The sequence below is a fragment of the Euleptes europaea genome, chromosome 14 (assembly GCF_029931775.1).
Source record: "Euleptes europaea isolate rEulEur1 chromosome 14, rEulEur1.hap1, whole genome shotgun sequence".
NCBI lineage: Eukaryota > Metazoa > Chordata > Lepidosauria > Squamata > Sphaerodactylidae > Euleptes > Euleptes europaea.
Window position 1 is genome coordinate 17,372,281 of NC_079325.1, and position 17,298 is coordinate 17,389,578.

General features: G+C 43.5%; 1 protein-coding gene across 4 annotated transcripts in view; it reads left to right on the forward strand.

Annotated features, from left to right (window-relative positions):
• The window catches only part of PKNOX2 (PBX/knotted 1 homeobox 2), a 379,920-nt gene that overhangs the window by 7,233 nt on the left and 355,389 nt on the right, over positions 1–17,298 (forward strand). Inside the window, exon 1 of one of the 4 annotated variants that reach the window (XM_056860519.1) lies at positions 3,425–3,509. The exons of the other annotated variants lie outside the window; for them this stretch is intronic. The gene's annotated coding sequence lies outside the window, so the exon portion shown is untranslated. Of the gene's footprint in view, positions 1–3,424; positions 3,510–17,298 lie in introns of those variants that run through there. 4 annotated transcript variants of the gene reach the window in all.

The following is a 17,298-nucleotide window of genomic DNA, read 5'->3' on the forward strand; positions in this document are numbered from 1 at the left end:
GGCCTTAAATAGTTAAATAGTTAAATTGTGGAACTCCCTGCCCCAGGATGTGGTGATGGCTGCCAACTTGGAAGGCTTTAAGTGGGGAGCGGACATATTCATGGAGGAAAGGGGTATTCATGGCTACTAGTTAAAATGGATACTAGTCATGCTGCATACCTATTCTCTCCAGGATCAGAGGAGCAGGCCCATTATATTGGGTGCTGTGGGACACAGGCAGGACGCTGCTGCTGCAGTCGTCTTGTTTGTGGCTTCCTAGAGGCACCTGGTTGGCCACTGTGTGAACAGACTGCTGGACTTGATGGGCCTTGGTCTGATCCAGCAGGGCCTTTCTTATGTTCTTAAATGTGTGCTAGACGAGAGTTGCAACAGCTGTTTGCTGGGAGAACGCCCTCTTTCATGCTATTCTGTAGGAAGTAGCCACTAGAGGGGGATGAGAAGCCCTTTCCTTGATTGTTTCTTAGTTTCTGAGAAAGTTGCTTGTGTTAAATTTTTGGAAGCCCTACTTGATGGCGCTTGTAAGTCACCTTCTCTTCCCTAGCAGCTCTTCCTGTGTCCCTCAGCTGCTTCTACTCTTTCTATTATTCTGCCCTCCCATTCTTGCGGCACCTCAGCCCAGAGCCATGCTGGGGTGGGGGGTTAACTGGACGTCGGGACTGAATCAGGAATCTGTGCTGAAGAGTTACCCACTGTTCTTGGGGAATCTCTCTATGGAAAGTAGCCCACCTTGCCTTCGTTCTAAAAGAAATACCCCGCCCCCTGTCCCGTTACTTAATGGAATTTCTTTCCCCCCTCGGGTAAATAAATGTTTGTATGGTTTAATGTTTATAGTATTGACTTGTCACAAGTGTCTTTTCCAGTTCACAAATAAAGTTTTTTTTTTTAAAGACATCTGATTTAGAGTGTTTTTAATGAAGCCCATAATTGCTTGCAAGGTGCAGACTGTCCTGGCTCTATGCTGCTCTCTGTAGAAAGAAGCAACTGATAATTAATGGCGTGGTGCATATGAGAGGAGAGGAAGAGGTGTTGGAGCTTCTACAAGAAGCTGTGGAAGTTGTTGAAACTTAAAGTAAAAAAAAAAGATGCATGGCTTCCTTCTGTGCTGAGAAGTAGCCCCTTGCTGAGTTCAGTGGGGTTGACACCTGAATAACTACACATAGCACTATAACTCAAGGCAAAACCTGGGGAGGAAAACCTTTGTCCAGTTGGTTGGGTCAACTTTGTCAGCCTGAAGCAGTTACACAAATATGAAGAGGTCGCAGCATTTGCAGAAACTGCTTTTTTTTTTTTTTGGCTGTGCCGTTTAGTAGGGGACTTGTTTACACACAGGACTGCCTTAGGCTGATCTTACCCATACGCCTATGTCACCTGGTGACTACACTGCCTTTGAAAGGCATCCACAGCCTGCTGATTAAATAGAGTATATGGAGTGAACTCCAACAGGCTTTGGACATGTGGCCTTATGTCAACAGGCTGCTTCGCATGAGTGGTGGCAATGTCCCGTTGTTCTGGAATTTTTTTGTGCGGGAGAGTTATAAGATAAATTAATTGTATATCAAGTTTTAATAGGGGCGCATGGGGCCAGCACGTTTATGCCCGCTCTCCCTCCCTGTGTCATGAGTCAAGGTGTGAACGGATTGTCTGCACTGGGCTACAGTGATTTAGGGGAGCTGACTTGGGCTGTGATCCCGAGCACAGTTATGGATGTTTTCCTCTGAAATTAGTGGCTGTTTCTTCCAAGCAACTGTAGGACTAGGGTGTCCCCGCTCCAGGTGCCATCTTATTTAGAAATGAGATTATTAAGCTGTAAGAGGAGCAGGGCTTTCTCAGTCACTGGTCCTCAACTTTGGAGCATCTTTTCACATATAAGCTGTTTGCTGTTAATAGGGGCTACTGATTTCAGCTGGTGGTTAAAGAGGGGTTACAAGAGGTTGTCCCCTGACCCCCCACCCCACCCTGAGCGGCAGTGGGAGAATTATTTTTAAGGCCAATAGGCTGAATGTGGGATGTCCTTTCCTGAAAAAAACACCTGTGTGATGTCATGCCTCTCTAGGAATTTGGTGTAACTGGTTTATGTCATCATCTATGGCTGTTCCCAATGCCCCTGCACCACTCCCCATCTTCCACTGGTTTCCAGGCTGGGCCTGGAAACTCTAGGCTCTTGTAGCCTCCTAATTTGTTTTTCTTTCTTATTGTGATATTATATTATGTAAAAGTGGTTTTAGATTGTGATAGTGGTTTTTGTGTGACTTTGAGTGTATACCGTTTTGGAATTTGTATGAAAAATGGAATCTTTTTTTTAAAAAAGCAAAAATTAAACATTCTTAACAGTGGTTTGGTATAATGTCTAAACAGAGTCTTCGTAACCTGTTTTTAGTTTTTCCAAAATTCTTCAGCCAACTTGCCAGCCACAATGATGCTTCTTGATCCATTCTCAGACACTGCTATGAGAATGTTTGTTACATGCAAATAGGTGTGTGACATTTTGAGGACAGAGAATTGGACGCAGTTACTAATCAGCTTTCTCTGAAGATGCGGGGTCACCTTCTATCGTTTGTGAATTCGATTACATTTTGAAACATCTTGTGTTGTTCTGCAAAATTATTTCACAGACGATAAATGTCTCCTAAGGCCTTTCTTCCAAAGACTAAAAATTCAGTCTGTTATAAAGCGGCAGAACTAGAAAATCTTGGCTTGATGCCTTAAAATGCTTGAGTGATAGTCTTCTTCATCTCCCCCCCCCCAATACATAATTACACAAAAATGTGTGTGTATCTATATGAAAAATTCAAAAGTAAATGTTCTGGTGGGGGGAGGGAAGAAAACCAGGGAGCCGCTGGCACGTAGACTCATTTCACAGGTTTCAAAAAACAAAACGTGATTATAAATAGTTTACCGGTAATAAAAATGCAGGGGCATTAACATAATTACTGCCGTGGCAAGTTCAGCTCCGGCAGAGTTTGCTTGCAAAGTGTTGCCTTGTGGAGGAGACTCTTATTTTTCTGTCTGGGCTGCCACAGAGCTGACTCTCCTTGGTTTTGGGTTACACGCAAGCTTCTATGAAGGACCTTTATGCTAAGACCTATCTCACTAAAAACACATCCCTCCGTGTAACAAGAAACCTTAAACCGAGCAGGGTATTTTAAAACTGAAGCAATGAAGATTAGATTAACTCTTCCAAACTGCTCTCTTCTGTTATTATTTTTGGATGGAATGTGGGGGAAGGCAGCTGTCTCCAACAAGGGTCGGGAAAGTCAGTTTGGGTTTCAAATGTGGGATGGAACGATGGTTTCCTCCCTCCTTCCTCATTTTTTTTTTTAATAAGTGGCTTGGAAAAAACAATAATGAGTTCTTGTATCCTTTGACATTTTGCAGTAGAATCTTCTGTAGTGTTGCCATTCCAGGGAAGAGTTCTGATTAAGAAAATTGGCTGTAACATGTAAGCCCCGAGAAGATCCAAAGTGTGTTAAGTACTTTGCATTCATTCTGTTTCCCTTCTGGCCTTTTTGGTAAGACGCCATGTTTCAAATATAGTTTTGTAGATGCGTGCAAGACGTCCCCCCCCCCACTCAACGTTATGGCTAACTTTTAAAAATACTCTTTTTAAAGGCCAGTGCCTGCTCTTTGCAAATATGTTAAGGTTTTTCTGTTCCTCTACCCCTGAAGCCGATCACGCGGATCTGCAAAGTTAGCAGGATGCCATTTGGAATGGAGATAAAGATATAAAAGCAAAACAAGAAATTCCTGTTATCATTGTAATCTACCCCCACGCCGAAATGGAGGTCACTTGATTTCTAAAAAGTCTTTCTTTTACCTGAAGAAGAAACAAGAGACCATAGCCCTTTTCGGAAGTTTGATTCTGGTGCTCCAGCTGTGCATAACGGGACCATGCCCTACTCATACAAGCAGTCACCATTTCGTGTGAGTTTGTATTTATTTTTATTCTACAGAATTTCTACCCTGCCTTTCTGCCCTCACAAGGGCCACCAAGGTGGTTAACAAATTAAAACATACATAATAAAATCACATTTTACAACTATTAAAACCAACCAACCCCCCCCCCGACACATAATTAAAACAAGAGCTAAAATACATACAAAAACATATAAATAAAAGTTAAAACATTAGGCATGAAGGAGAGGTCACTGCAGGAATGCCAAATGAAACAGAAAAGTCTTTACTTTCTGGGTAAAGGCAATACATGCATTTCCCATGCATGTACATCTTGGATATGTGCAAACCGAAATCCAGATTTTGGAAGGAATGTGATTGTGTGTACCAAAGCTGGATGTGCATGGAAAGTATGTGTGTTGCCCCTGTTCACATAGAATGGCAACTGCACATATTGGGAGTATAGCAAGCAGTGTGCGCTCCCAGTACGTGTTGCTGGAGTGCCAAAATTGAGCATACATACACAGATCATGAGGCTCAGGTAACTTGTATGCAAAACCCTCTCCCCAGTTATGAGATAACTCTGTATCTCAATCGATCTTTATGAAACAGTCATAGACCAGCACAGCTCTTCACAGTTTACCACTGAAATCCTTAGTATTACACTCTAAAGGTGAAGGTCCCCTGTGCAAGCACCGGGTCATTCCTGACCCATGGGGTGACGTCAAATCCCGACATTTACTAGACAGACTTTGTTTATGGGGTGGTTTGCCAGTGCCTTCCCCAGCTGTCTTCCCTTTACTGCCAGTAAGCTGGGTACTCATTTTACCGACCTCGGAAGGATGGAAGGCTGAGTCAACCTTGAGCCGGCTACCTGAAACTGACTTCCGTCGGGATTGAACTCAGGTTGTGAGCAGAGCTTGGACTGCAGTACTGCAGCTTACCATTCTGCGCCATGGGGCTCATCAGTATTACGCTCTACCCACAGGTTTATACAAATTGTAAAAAAGTTATTTGCACAATTGTTGCTAAATATATATAGAGATAACTCCATATAGGATTGCATTGCAAATCTACTTTAAGTTTTGGTTCACAATAAAAATAATTTTTAATGAGGCCTACGGAAAGCTTGATATGTTTTTGGGAGCTGATAGAAAGATAGCTTAGAAGCCCACTTAACAACAAATACTGACTACGCTCTTGAATGAGAATTCTGTAAAGCAGTTGTGTTTCAATTCTATGATGTTGAGGTACTGTGGTTTGGGTCCGGCAGATCTGAGATGGCGAGGTCCTTTCATCTACTTCTATTCTTTCCTAGCAAGTCCTAACAGGTGACCCCCCTCCCTTTACTTACTATAAACTGTGCAGGACAATCGTCAATGGCCCTACTTCATACCAGCTTCAGATGGGAAAACCAACTGAGGTGTACTGAGAAAGAAGTGCTTGCAAAGTGGGAAAGAAACTGGAAAAAGAAATGCTTGCAAAGCAGCAAGACTGGCTTAAAAACATGCTTTACGTTAACCTCAGATTTCTTCTTGTATGCCTTGTGCCTCCTGGTGGGCCTGCTTTTTGCCTTTCCTGGGCAGGCTGTAAGAGTTAAAAGTTGAAGTTATTCAAGTAAAAGCTGAGATTATTGAAGCTTTATGCACAAATTCTGTAAGGACTTTCCTGAAATGGCAAGACCTCTGGTAACATCTTGGAGCGGTTGGACACTAGTGTCGTTTTAAGAAACGCTATTAAGTTTTTAAAGGGGCGAGCAATTCTGTAGGTCCAAGAACCCCTCTCTCCTGGTGGTCTTGGGATGCATAATGGGGGAATGGGAAGACCTATTTGCCCCCTTAATTACATATTTGCCAGCTATTAAGAGGGGAGTAACACTAAGGAAAGATCCTTCCTACGTGCATTGGGGGATAGAGAATTCTGAGGAATGAATGTTACCTACAACTATCAGCAGTATCTGAAAGAGGTATGAAATGCATTCATTTGTACTCAAATGGAATTAGCTACTCATGCAAACATCACTGTACACAGCTCTCTTGTTCTTTGGCTTCATTGCCCCAGAGTAAGGCTGGCCCTGATGAAACCCGGAAGCAAATATTGCACGTGGGTTTACATGTCAAGTGACCTCCATCCTCTAAAACAGTTAAAGAGCTAAATGGCGATCCATAGCCTGCAGTATTCTTTCAGGGGGTCTTGGAGACCTCTGTGGAAACCACAGAGGAAAATGCTAAAGGATTGTTCTGTGACACAATGCTCAAGCCCCTTCTCTGTGTTGATGTAGCTGTACTGAGCGTATGGTGTGATGTGCAAAGGGAAGCATTCTTGTGCTTGTGCACTGCCTGTGTTTTGGAAATATTTGTCAGTCAGTACAAGATACTGTTCTGTACTGTAACAGGAGAGTATGCAGAGGTCTACAAGGAACATATGAAGCTGCCTTTATCCTGTTGGTTCATCCATATAGTCTCAGCATCTTCTCCCCAAGATCTTTTTAACTGGAGATAGTAGGGCTAGAACCTGGGAACTTCTCCATGTGGAGCAAAGTTATGGTCCCTCCCAGTGTTGGTGAAATGAACATAACTGACTGTATCTCATAAAGAAGAAGAAGAGTTGGTTTTTATATGCCGACTTTCTCTACCACTTAAGGAAGAATCAAACTGGCTTACAATCACCTTCCCTTCCCCTCCCCACAACAGACACCCTGTGAGGTAGGTGGGGCGCGGAGAGTGTGACTAGCCCAAGGTCACCCAGCTGGCTTCATGTGTAGGAGTGGGGAAACCAATCTGGTTCACCAGATTAGCATCTGCCACTCATGTAGAGGAGTGGGGAATCAAACTCGGTTCTCCAGATTAGAGTCCACCGCTCCTAGCCACTGCTCTTAACCACCACACCATGCTGGCTGAAGGGAGCTTTGACTCTTGAAAGCTTATTTACTGGAAATCTTGTTAGTCTTTAAGGTGCTGTTGGACACGAATCTTGCTCTTCTTTTTGCAGACCAACAGTCCTATCCACCTAAAATAAACTGAACACATGAAGCTGCCGTTACCGTCGGAACGTCTTGTTTAGTACTGGCTTTCTCAAACAAGGTGTTAGGCAGAGAAAGGTCTTTCCCCCAGCAGCTGCTATCACAGATCCTTGGACTGGAGATTCCAGGGGACGAACCTGGGACTTTCTGCATGGGGAAGCACATGCTCTGTCTTTGAGGCTCACCCCTTCTCTGAACCATAAGAGTGGTTTGTGATGAGCAGAATTTAAGAATGGCTGCTCTAGGAGGCAGGAAGTCACTGAAAAAGTTAGGGCAGAAAGCACCTTGTTGATCCCCATTGTTGTGAGGGAGAAAAGATGAATATGTGTGTGGAAGGTAATGATCATGGGACTTTGAGGAGGGAGTAGGGCATGGCTTGCCGAAAACAGTGGGGGAAAGCAAGGGAGAGGTCATTTCCTGGCTGCCAAAGCTCTTTTTCTCGGTACTTTCATTATTAATGACGCACTAGCTGCCAGATGCTTCTTCTGCATGTAAGAAAGCAAACTTCCTCCCATAGACAGTAAAAGCATCCTTTTACCTTGCCCTAAAGTGCTAAAACCATGACGTATGGAGCAAGCTGAATTTTCGACTTCGGCTGGGTAAAACAAATGGATTAGCATTAAGAACCGGACATCTCACGAAATTAAATATTAACATACAAGTTATGGCAGAGTATCAGTGTTATTATACTCTGCAGCCCATAAGTGTACAGTTTGTCCATCTGCTACTGCAGGAGTTCCCGATAGGCGCAGAATAATGGTGCGTTGCAGTGCAGATGTCAAGAGGAGACTTGGCTCGGATCAAAACGTGATCTGTCGGGAGTTGCTGCAGCTCTAGGATTTTCATGTGCTGGAGACGGCAGCTGTCTTCTGTTATTACTCATACAATGGAAAGTTGGGCCCAGCTCTCAAAGCTGGTCAGATAAAATGTCAAGGGAAAAATGATACTGATACGTGCTGAAAAATGTCATCTCTCTAATCTTCATCCTGGTAGGGTAAGCGAATGGGGTCCAGCAGCTCTCTTCTGATTTTCCTTGCACTCTTGCCAATACGTGCTATAGGTTGGAGGCTGCCGGTCCAGAAAACACAGCCAGGGCTGCAATCTAAAATGTCAGCCATGCGAGGGAAGAGGGGGTTGGTTCTAAAGTTACAGGGGAGCGATCACAGAAGGTTCTGCTTGCCCTTGCTGTCCACGGTGCATGGAGAGAAGGTACTATTTGGACACCTTGATTTGTTGATAGAGGTTTGCGTAGGAGATGGAGAGAAAGTGGGGCTTAATGTAAGCAGGGTTTTCCCAAATATCATGCACGCACTTCTTGTAGTTACCGATGTTACATCTGGCAAACCCATATTTGACAAATAGTGTGTATTCAGTAGGGATTTGTGGACAGGCCTGAGGTTGTCTGGCTATGAATTGTGTATCTGTATGTTACGTCGGCTTGGGAATTCCTGTTTGCCTGCATTCGTAGTCAGTATTTTCAGGTGTACCATTAAAACATTTTTGGCATACACCTCGAAAATTTAATGTGTGAACCAGTCTTTATGCAAAGCGTAGTGCTGAATTGTGTTGAAAAATGTCCTGGAGAAGGAAGATACTGAGAACTGCTACATATAATCCATGGAGCAGATGTAGGCAAGCAAAAGATTCTTTTTTTTTTTTTTTAAAGAAAAAAAAGATGTAGGTTGCAGGTATGCCACTTGAGAAACAGAATGAGCCCTGGTGCCAGTGTGGTGTCGTATTTAAGAACGGTGGACTCTAATCTGGAGAACCAGGTTTGATTCCCCACTTAAACACATGAAGCCTGCTGGGTGACCTTGGGCTAGTCACAGTTCTCTCAGAACTCTCTCAGCCCCACCTACCTCACAAGGTGTCTGTTGTGGGAAGGGGAAGGCGGTTTTAAGGTAGAGAAAAGCAGAGCATAAAAACCAACTCTTCTGCTGCTGCTGCTTTTGAAAATGAACCATCTGGGATGGCTTTGGTGTGCCAACAGCATTTAAAAACAGAAAGGAGCAAGTTTGAGGTTCCTCTCCCTGATCTGGATTTCATATCCTGGAAGCGAAGACAACAAACTGGTCTGCTGGAATTCTAAAATTTGTAGTTGTTCAGGGTATGGGGGATCTGGCCAATAGGTTCTTTGTACAGCATAAATTGGGTAAGGGATGGGAGGAGAAAAGCCCTGTAGAGCTGGAAATAACTCCTGACCAACTCTCCTGACCACCTCTCCCCTCTTTTTGTGAAATTGGGAATCATGAGGAGCCCTACAGACCTTTGCCTTCCATCCTGCCGGTGGCATCACATCTCCATAAATATTCCAGATGGGTAGCCATGTTGGTCTGTAGCAGCTGAATAAAACAGGACTTAAGTGGCAACTTAAATACCGAATTTATGCCAGAGTATGCTTTCTTGAGTCGGAGCTCACCACCAGAATCATTGGAGTGCAGCTTCATCGTGCTAATATATACTATGTACATGACCTGAGTTCGATCCCAACAGAAGTCGGTTTCAGGTAGTCGGCTCAAGGTTGACTCAGCCTTCCATCCTTCCGAGGTCAGTAAAATGAGTACCCAGCTTGCTGGGGGTAAAGGGAAGATGGCTGCGGAAGGCACTGGCAAACCATCCCGTAAACAAAGTCTGCCTAGAAAACGTCAGGATGTGACGTCACCCCATGGGTCTGGAATGACCCGGTGCTTGCACAGGGGACCTTTTCCTTTTTGTATGAGATAAACTTGCCCATGTTTTCAGGTTCTTCTGCGGAGGCCTTGTTCATATTGCCCCTACCTTCAGAGGTGAATTGGGTGGCTACCAGGGATTGGCGGGGATATTAAAGACAAGTTGAACAGAATTACTGATGCATTCCATAATCTGCAACAGAATTTGTTTAGTAGCCAACTAGATATGCTTTTTGTTAGAGATGGAGAAATAGTGACTCCAAACTAACTGATGTTTTGCAGCTATATATTTTGAGGTGTGAATAAGTCTGTGAAGTTTAGTTCAGAATAAGATACTCTCTTTTTTTCCTTTCAAGGGTGAGATTGGCACTGGAGAAAGAGGTGGTATCATAATCATTAACCCCAAATAAACAAGACTCTTCAAGTACATTTAAAAACAAGCTTTCATTCTAGCATAAACATTTATGGGCTAGATCCCACTTCTTGAGTTGTTGTATGTCGTGGATTGCACACTGACCACATGTGAAGTTATGAAGAAGAACGTTGTTAAAAATAGGGCCAATAAAAAATACAAGTGTTACAGAGACAGATGTAGTTTTGTAAAATTCAAATGTGATTTTTGAATAGTACAGAGAGCATTCACAATAGCAGTAACTGATGGGGAAGGGCTGTGGCTCAGTGGTGGAGCATCTTCTTGGCATGCAGAAATTCCCAGGTTCAGTCCTGAGCATCTCCAGTTATGAACAGATTAGGCAGTAAGAAATGTGAAAGACCTCAGTTGGAAACCCTGGAAAGCTGCTGCCTGTCTAGGTGAACGATGCTGACCGTGATGAACCAATGGACTGATTCAGTATAAAGCAGCTTCGTGTAACTTGTGGGATGAATATGTAATTTACCTAGTTAGGCTAAGCTGGTTAACAACTGTCATGGCTAAGGAATCCCAGATCCTTGTTACGTCCTTGGAAGCTACTGTCAAACTTCTTGATTTCTAATTCATTGTTTTCATGCTGGCTCTCTCCCTTACAGGTTGTTTCGGCAACTTTTAGATGAGCAACAGCATGTCCGGGTAGATGGAAATGTCCTCCCACTGGCTTCTGGATATTGCTGTTTTAGCCAGTAAACCTCCTTTATTTCAGTTGCTTCTCATTAAGGCTGATCCTGAGAAATATTCAAGATGAGGCAGCAGGGTAGCTGGAAATAGCCATAGTGATCCAGCAGATGGCAACCTTCACTTTGAATCAATAAAACACTTGTCACATGCCAGCCACACACACTTAAAACAAATTCTTTCCTTCTCACCCCTTTGTAGTTCTTCTCGTTCCATTGCTTAGTGATGTTGGAGACGTCATTGTGCCTGGCCCTACTGGAAACCAGGCTTATCTTCTCTGTTGCGGACTTATCCTCACAATGTTGCCTTTCATGGAGACAGATCACGATGGGTAGCCGTGTTAGTCTGTCAATAGCAGTAGAAAAGAGCAAGAGTCCAGTAGCACCTTAAAGACTAACAAAATTTCTGGCAGGGCATGAGCTTCTGTGAGCCACAGCATCTGAAGAAGTGAGCTGAGGCTCACGAAAGCTCATTACCCTGCCAGAAATATTTTTAGTCTTTCAGGTGCCACTGGACTCTTGCTCTTTTCTAATGTTACCTTTGTGTTCCTGTTACAGGAATGACTCCCCCCCCCCAACATCTTCTGTGTGATTTCATTTGGAGAACTTCTCCTTCTGAAAGAATGCAGTTTTGACTTCTTTTATTTAAAATTTTATAACCTGCCTTGTCTGAGCTTTAAAGAGGCTTGCAGTCGGTCAAAGACGATAAAGAGTGCAATGAATTTAGCAACAAGCTAAAAATCCATATGTCCAATGACATCAGCTAGCAACCAATCAAGGCAAATTAGCCCTTTGAAAGAGGACAGGTCCTCTGGAAAGCCATTAAGGAAGGTGCGTTCCATAAACCTTTGACAGGCCACTCCATAGAGCTGTGGCTGGCTGTCACTCAGAAGGTACTTGTCCTGCCATGGATACTCACACCATGGGAGCAGAGAGCACAACCAGCAGGCTGGACATAAGTTGGAACATTGGCTCATGCAGGGAGTGGTGAACCTTTAGGTATGCAGGTCCCAAGTCACAAAGGGGTTTATATGAACCAAATGCAAAAGCACATTGGAAACCAGTGAAGATTTTTCCAAACAGATTTAAATGTATGCGGGCCCACAGCATCAACCAAAAGGTATGTGTCTGCATTTTGAACCAGCGGAAACTTCCATGTTGTCTTCAAGGGCAGCCCCACATTAGTATGCTCCAGTAATCCAGCCTTGAAGTGACAGAAGCGTGGATCAACACGGCTGAGTTTATGAGGGGCGGATAGTTAGGAAATGAAGGAAATGCTATAAATGAAGGGAAGCATTCCTGCTGTTAATGGCTGCTGCTTTCTCCCTCAGAAGTAGGCGCATTTCAGAGACGGAAGAGTTTCTGTGTGCTATGGGTGAAATAGAGAATGTGCTTCTGTCTTTGGGGGGGATCAATGTCTCGCGCTTCTGCATGAAAAGGTTAAAAAATGTTGGTGCCGGAGCTCAGAGAGTCCATGTAGGTAGGTTTCCATGCTTCTGCAATAGGTTGCAGAAGACCTTGTACTGGAATGCCTTTGAGTTTAGTTTCACTCTTCTTGTGCGATATCCAATGTAGAATAGGCCTTCCATCAATGGAGAACTGCCTTTGGATCCAACCTAGTAGCTTTACCGGATTCTGGTATATGAAAGTAGACAAGCTTTTGAGTTCTACCTACACCCCTGACCGGAACTAAAAAAGACTGAAAGAGTACTCAGTTGAACACACTTCCTGCATGCTCTTGGTTCACCCGCATGACACATGCCAAACTTTTAAAAAGAAACTTGTAGTGCAGATCCTCCTGAAGTTCTTCACACAGCCTCAGTTTCCACTATCCTGAATAAATTTTGTGTCATCTGCAAACTCAGCCACTGCACATCTCACCCCCCCAGTTCCAGATCATTTATGAACAAATTAAATACCACTGGATCCAGTCACAATCCTTGTGGGACCCTACTACTTCCTTCATTCATTGAGATCATTGTCCATTGTACTCTCTGTTTCCTTTCATTTGACCAATATTTAATCCATAAAAGGACCTGTCCTCTTATCCCTTGACTTACTTTTTGGAGAGGTACCTTGTCAAAAGCCCTTTGAAAGTCCAAGTATGTAAAGTCTACTGGGTCACCATTATCCATGATTGTTCATTGTCTTGAAGTACTTAATGAAAACGCTTGTTGTTTTTGCCTTTGGGGCTTACATGTAACCGGCCTGGTTGCTGCAAACCCTCCTTGCTTGCAAGTTTGTCTCATTGAAACTGACGGCACTTACTTGTAGGTAAACCCAAGATTGGACTGTGAAGTGGAAACCCACATGCTTTTCGCTGTGTTAGTACATTAATGGGAAGAACTGGGGCCTCCTGACGATTGTGCAAAAGGCTGAGTCCAATTAGATCACCCGCATATCTAGCTCCTGTGATCCCTGATCAGCACAGTGGGAATTTCTGCACTTCAGACTGCCTGGAAAGAAGGCATTTATAGCCACAGTAATGTCCTGGCCCATACAAGCCCCATTCATATCCACTCCCTCATTTAAATGTTTGGTTCTAAGCAGTGTTATTTTCAACACCAGATGTTTCAAGGTATCTTTCAAATCTTAATAAACCTATTTTTACATATTCCTTCCTCAAATTCATCATTTTTCCTTTGGTGTACAGTAAGGGTTGCAAGATCCCTCTTTGCCATTGGTGGGAGGTTTTGGGGGTGGAACCTGAGGAGGGTGGGGTTTGGGGAGGGGAGGAGCTTCAAGGCCATAGAGTCCAATTGTCAAAGCGGCCGTTTTCTCCAGGTGAACTGATCTCTATCAGCTGGAGATCAGTTGTAATAGCAGGAGATCTTCTGCTAGTACCTGGAGGATGGAAGAGAAAAAGGCACCTCTGTACTAATATCAGGCAGATGAGGAAATCAGCACAGGAGCGTAGTGTATACAAAGTGCACAATTTTTATAAGGCTACCAAATCTAACATGCAAAGTATTTAAACACACTACATACACTATCAAGCTACAACAAACAATATATCAATACAAGTGGATAGCCAGGCTAAAACATACACAGTGACTGTACAAGTGAAATAGAGTCTCTCTCAATTGTGGGGGAAATGGTATCCAGAGTATTCACAACGAGGTTCACAACAAGGAGACGATCGTTTTGAGTTCACAATGAACAAGTCTTCATCAGTCCTTCAATATCCTTTTGTATATATATATTCACATATTCTCCCATAGCGGGTAAGATTTGAGATTGCCAATAGCTTATAATTTCCCATGAAGGGTAAAGTAATGTGTCCTTTACCCTTCATGGGAAATTATAAGCTATTGGCAATCTCAAATCTTACCCGCTATGGGAGAATATGTGAATATATATACAAAAGGATATTGAAGGACTGATGAAGACTTGTTCATTGTGAACTCAAAACGATCGTCTCCTCGTTGTGAACCTCGTTGTGAATACTCTGGATACCATTTCCTCTACAATTGAGAGAGACTCTATTTCACTTGTACAGTCACTGTGTATGTTTTAGCCTGGCTATCCACTTGTATTGATATATTGTTTGTTGTAGCTTGATAGTGTATATAGAGTGTTTAGATACTTTGCATGTTAGTTTTGGTAGCCTTATAAAAATTGTGCACTTTGTATACACTTCGCTCAGTACCTGGAGGATGGCAACCCTATGTCCACAGTTACTTTCACTATTTTCTCAATAACTATGGAAGGTTGTGATATAAAAATAAAATAAAAGGTGTTGGCCTTTGGGGATCAGCCTCGATGAATAGTGTATCAGATTTTTTTTTAACATTTGAGAAGTAAGTTATGGCTGGCTTTACTTACTTTTCTCAAAAATTATGTCTAGAATCATTTGAACCTTACCCTCGTCTCTGATTGTCCCTGAAGATAGCATAATTATCAAGGGCAATTCTGGAAATATCCTAAAATTCTCCCTGCCCTTGGCTGGCAGGAGCAGATGACTTCATTGCATAGTTGAGACCATTTATATTTGATTCAGTTTATGCAAGGAAAAACGTTCTTGCTGTTCAACAGCTGTCTACACCAGGCCAATAACATATAACAGTGTTTGGCATCTTCAGATTTAAATGTTTTCCCGAGACTTTTCACTTGATGCTGAAGCAGCTGGGAAGTAGTCCTGTCCTTTTCCCTTTATTAACATTTTGTAGCAGTTTCCGTCAGAATTAGTAAATCTCTAAAATGTGCTGCAATTTTGTGCTTGTCTCAAGTGGTAGAATTCTCTCTTGAAAATGTCAGGAAACATCAAGTCAACTTGGGCGGCTATTCTCAGGGGTGACCCTTATGTGCCAATTACTATTCCATGGGAAATGCTTGTTTAAGTGTCTGTATCTCTGCTGTACACATTCATGGCTGTGGCAGTCACTTTTCGACTTCTGCTGTGGAGCAAGTGGTGGCAAAACAAAGAGCTCCTTATGTTGCACTGGAAACCCTTGCAAGGTTATGATCAGGCTGCAGAAAGTGGGGATTGTCGTTGATCTTGGCATGGTTAGCCAGCTACTGGGGCCCCAGGAGGGGCTCCCACAGTCCCTGTTGGGCCACAAGAGCCCCCCAGCACTGATTCTTGACTGGAAGGAACAGATTGCAGTTCTCTTGCCCTCCCTTGATTGTAGGGTTGCCAACCTCCAGGTAGTAGCTGGAGCTCTCCCACTATGACAACTGATCTCCAGCCAATTGAGATCAGTTCACCTGGAGAAAATGGCCACGTTGGCAACTGGACTCTATGGCATTGAAGTCCCTCCCTTCCCCAAACCATGCTCTCCTCAGGCTCTGCCCCAAAAATCTCAAGGTATTTCCCAATGCAGAGTTGGCAATTCTACTTGATTGGCCTGTGCCAGTGGAGCATGGGGTTCATCGTCAGTCGCACTCTGTCCCCTTCTGCAGGGAGGATATATAGGTGTGGGCATCCTAGGCAGTTATTTTGCCCCATCCTAAACTTGGATCATGTTCTGGTAGAAATGAATCTCCACTGTGGAAGTGGAGCTTCTACCGTTTTAAATATGAGAGTCTTCCTAGGCCAAGGTGTTTGTCTCCTTCTGCACAGAGGCAGAACTCCTCCAAATATGAAGAGTGGGAAGGGACAATTTTGCGTGTAGCAGGCAGGTATTAGCTTAGCGTGGCCATGTCATGGAGACATTTGTCAGTCAACAGGCTTCTGTTTGCATGTTCAGTACCAGCTGTATTGGAGTGGATAAGAAATTGAGCTGAGAACTGTTCTGAAAGGCAGCTTTTAACATGAGATTATGTAGCGGTCTAACAAGAATTAGACTAGGGGGGTTGACATTTGACAGTTGAAGAGTCACTTATGGTGATTGTGAGTGTGTTCTGTAGGGCAACTCTTCCGGCATGTACATCCTTGAGCCATTTTGCTTTTATGGCACCGAGGAGGACCCTCAAGCCATGTTCTTCAAGAACTCAAATTCTTGTTCTTCAAGTTCTTCAAGAACTCAAATGGGAAATTGCTGAACTTCTAACAAAGATATGTAATATGTCCCTTCGATCAGCCTCTGTACCAGAGGACTGGAGAATGGCCAATGTAACACCCATTTATAAAAAAGGTTCCAGGGGGGACCCAGGAAATTACAGGCCAGTTAGCTTAACGTCTGTTCCCTGGTAAATTAGTGGAAAGCATTATTAAAGATAGAATTGTCAAGCATATAGAAGGGCAAGGTCTGCTGGGCAAAACCCAACATGGCTTCTGTAAGGGTAGGGCCTGTCTCACTAACCTATTAGAGTTTTTTGAAAGCGTCAGTAAGCATGTGGACAGGAATGAGCCTGTGGATATTGTGTATTTGGATTTCAAAAAAGCTTTTGACAAAGTCCCCCACCAAAGACTTCTAAGCAAACTTCATAGTCACGGGATAAGAGGACAAGTCCTCTTATGGATTGAGAGCTGGCTGAAAAATAGGAAGCAGAGAGTAGGAATCAATGGTCAGTTCTCACAATGGCGGGATGTGAGCAGTGGGGTGCCTCAGGGATCTGTGTTGGGACCCAGCTTTTCAACCTGTTCATTAATGACCTGGAGTTGGGGTTAAACAGTGAAGTAGCCAAGTTTGCAGATGACACCAAATTATTTAGGGTGGTTAAAACAAAATCGGACTGTGAAGTGCTCCAGAAGGATCTCTGCATACTGGAAGAATGGGCATTAAAATGGCAAATGAGATTCAATGTGAGTAAATGTAAAGTGATGCATATTGGGACAGAAAATCCCAACTTCACATATACACTAATGGGATCTGTGCTGGCAGCAACAGACCGAGAAAGGGATCTTGGGGTGGTAGTGGATAGCTCAATGAAGATGTCAACCCAGTGTGCGGCTGCTGTAAAAAAGGCAAATTCCATGCTGGCCATAATTAGATGAGGAATAGAGAATAAAACTGCTGATATCATACTGCCCTTGTACAAATCTATGGTGAGACCACACTTGGAATACTGTGTACAGTTCTGGTCATCACACCTAAAAAAGGATGTTACAGAGCTTGAGAAGGTGCAGAAAAGAGCAACCAAAATGATTAGGGGACTAGAGCAACTGTCCTATGGGGAGCGTTTAAGACTCTTAGGGCTGTTTAGCTTGGAAAGAAGGCGGCTGAG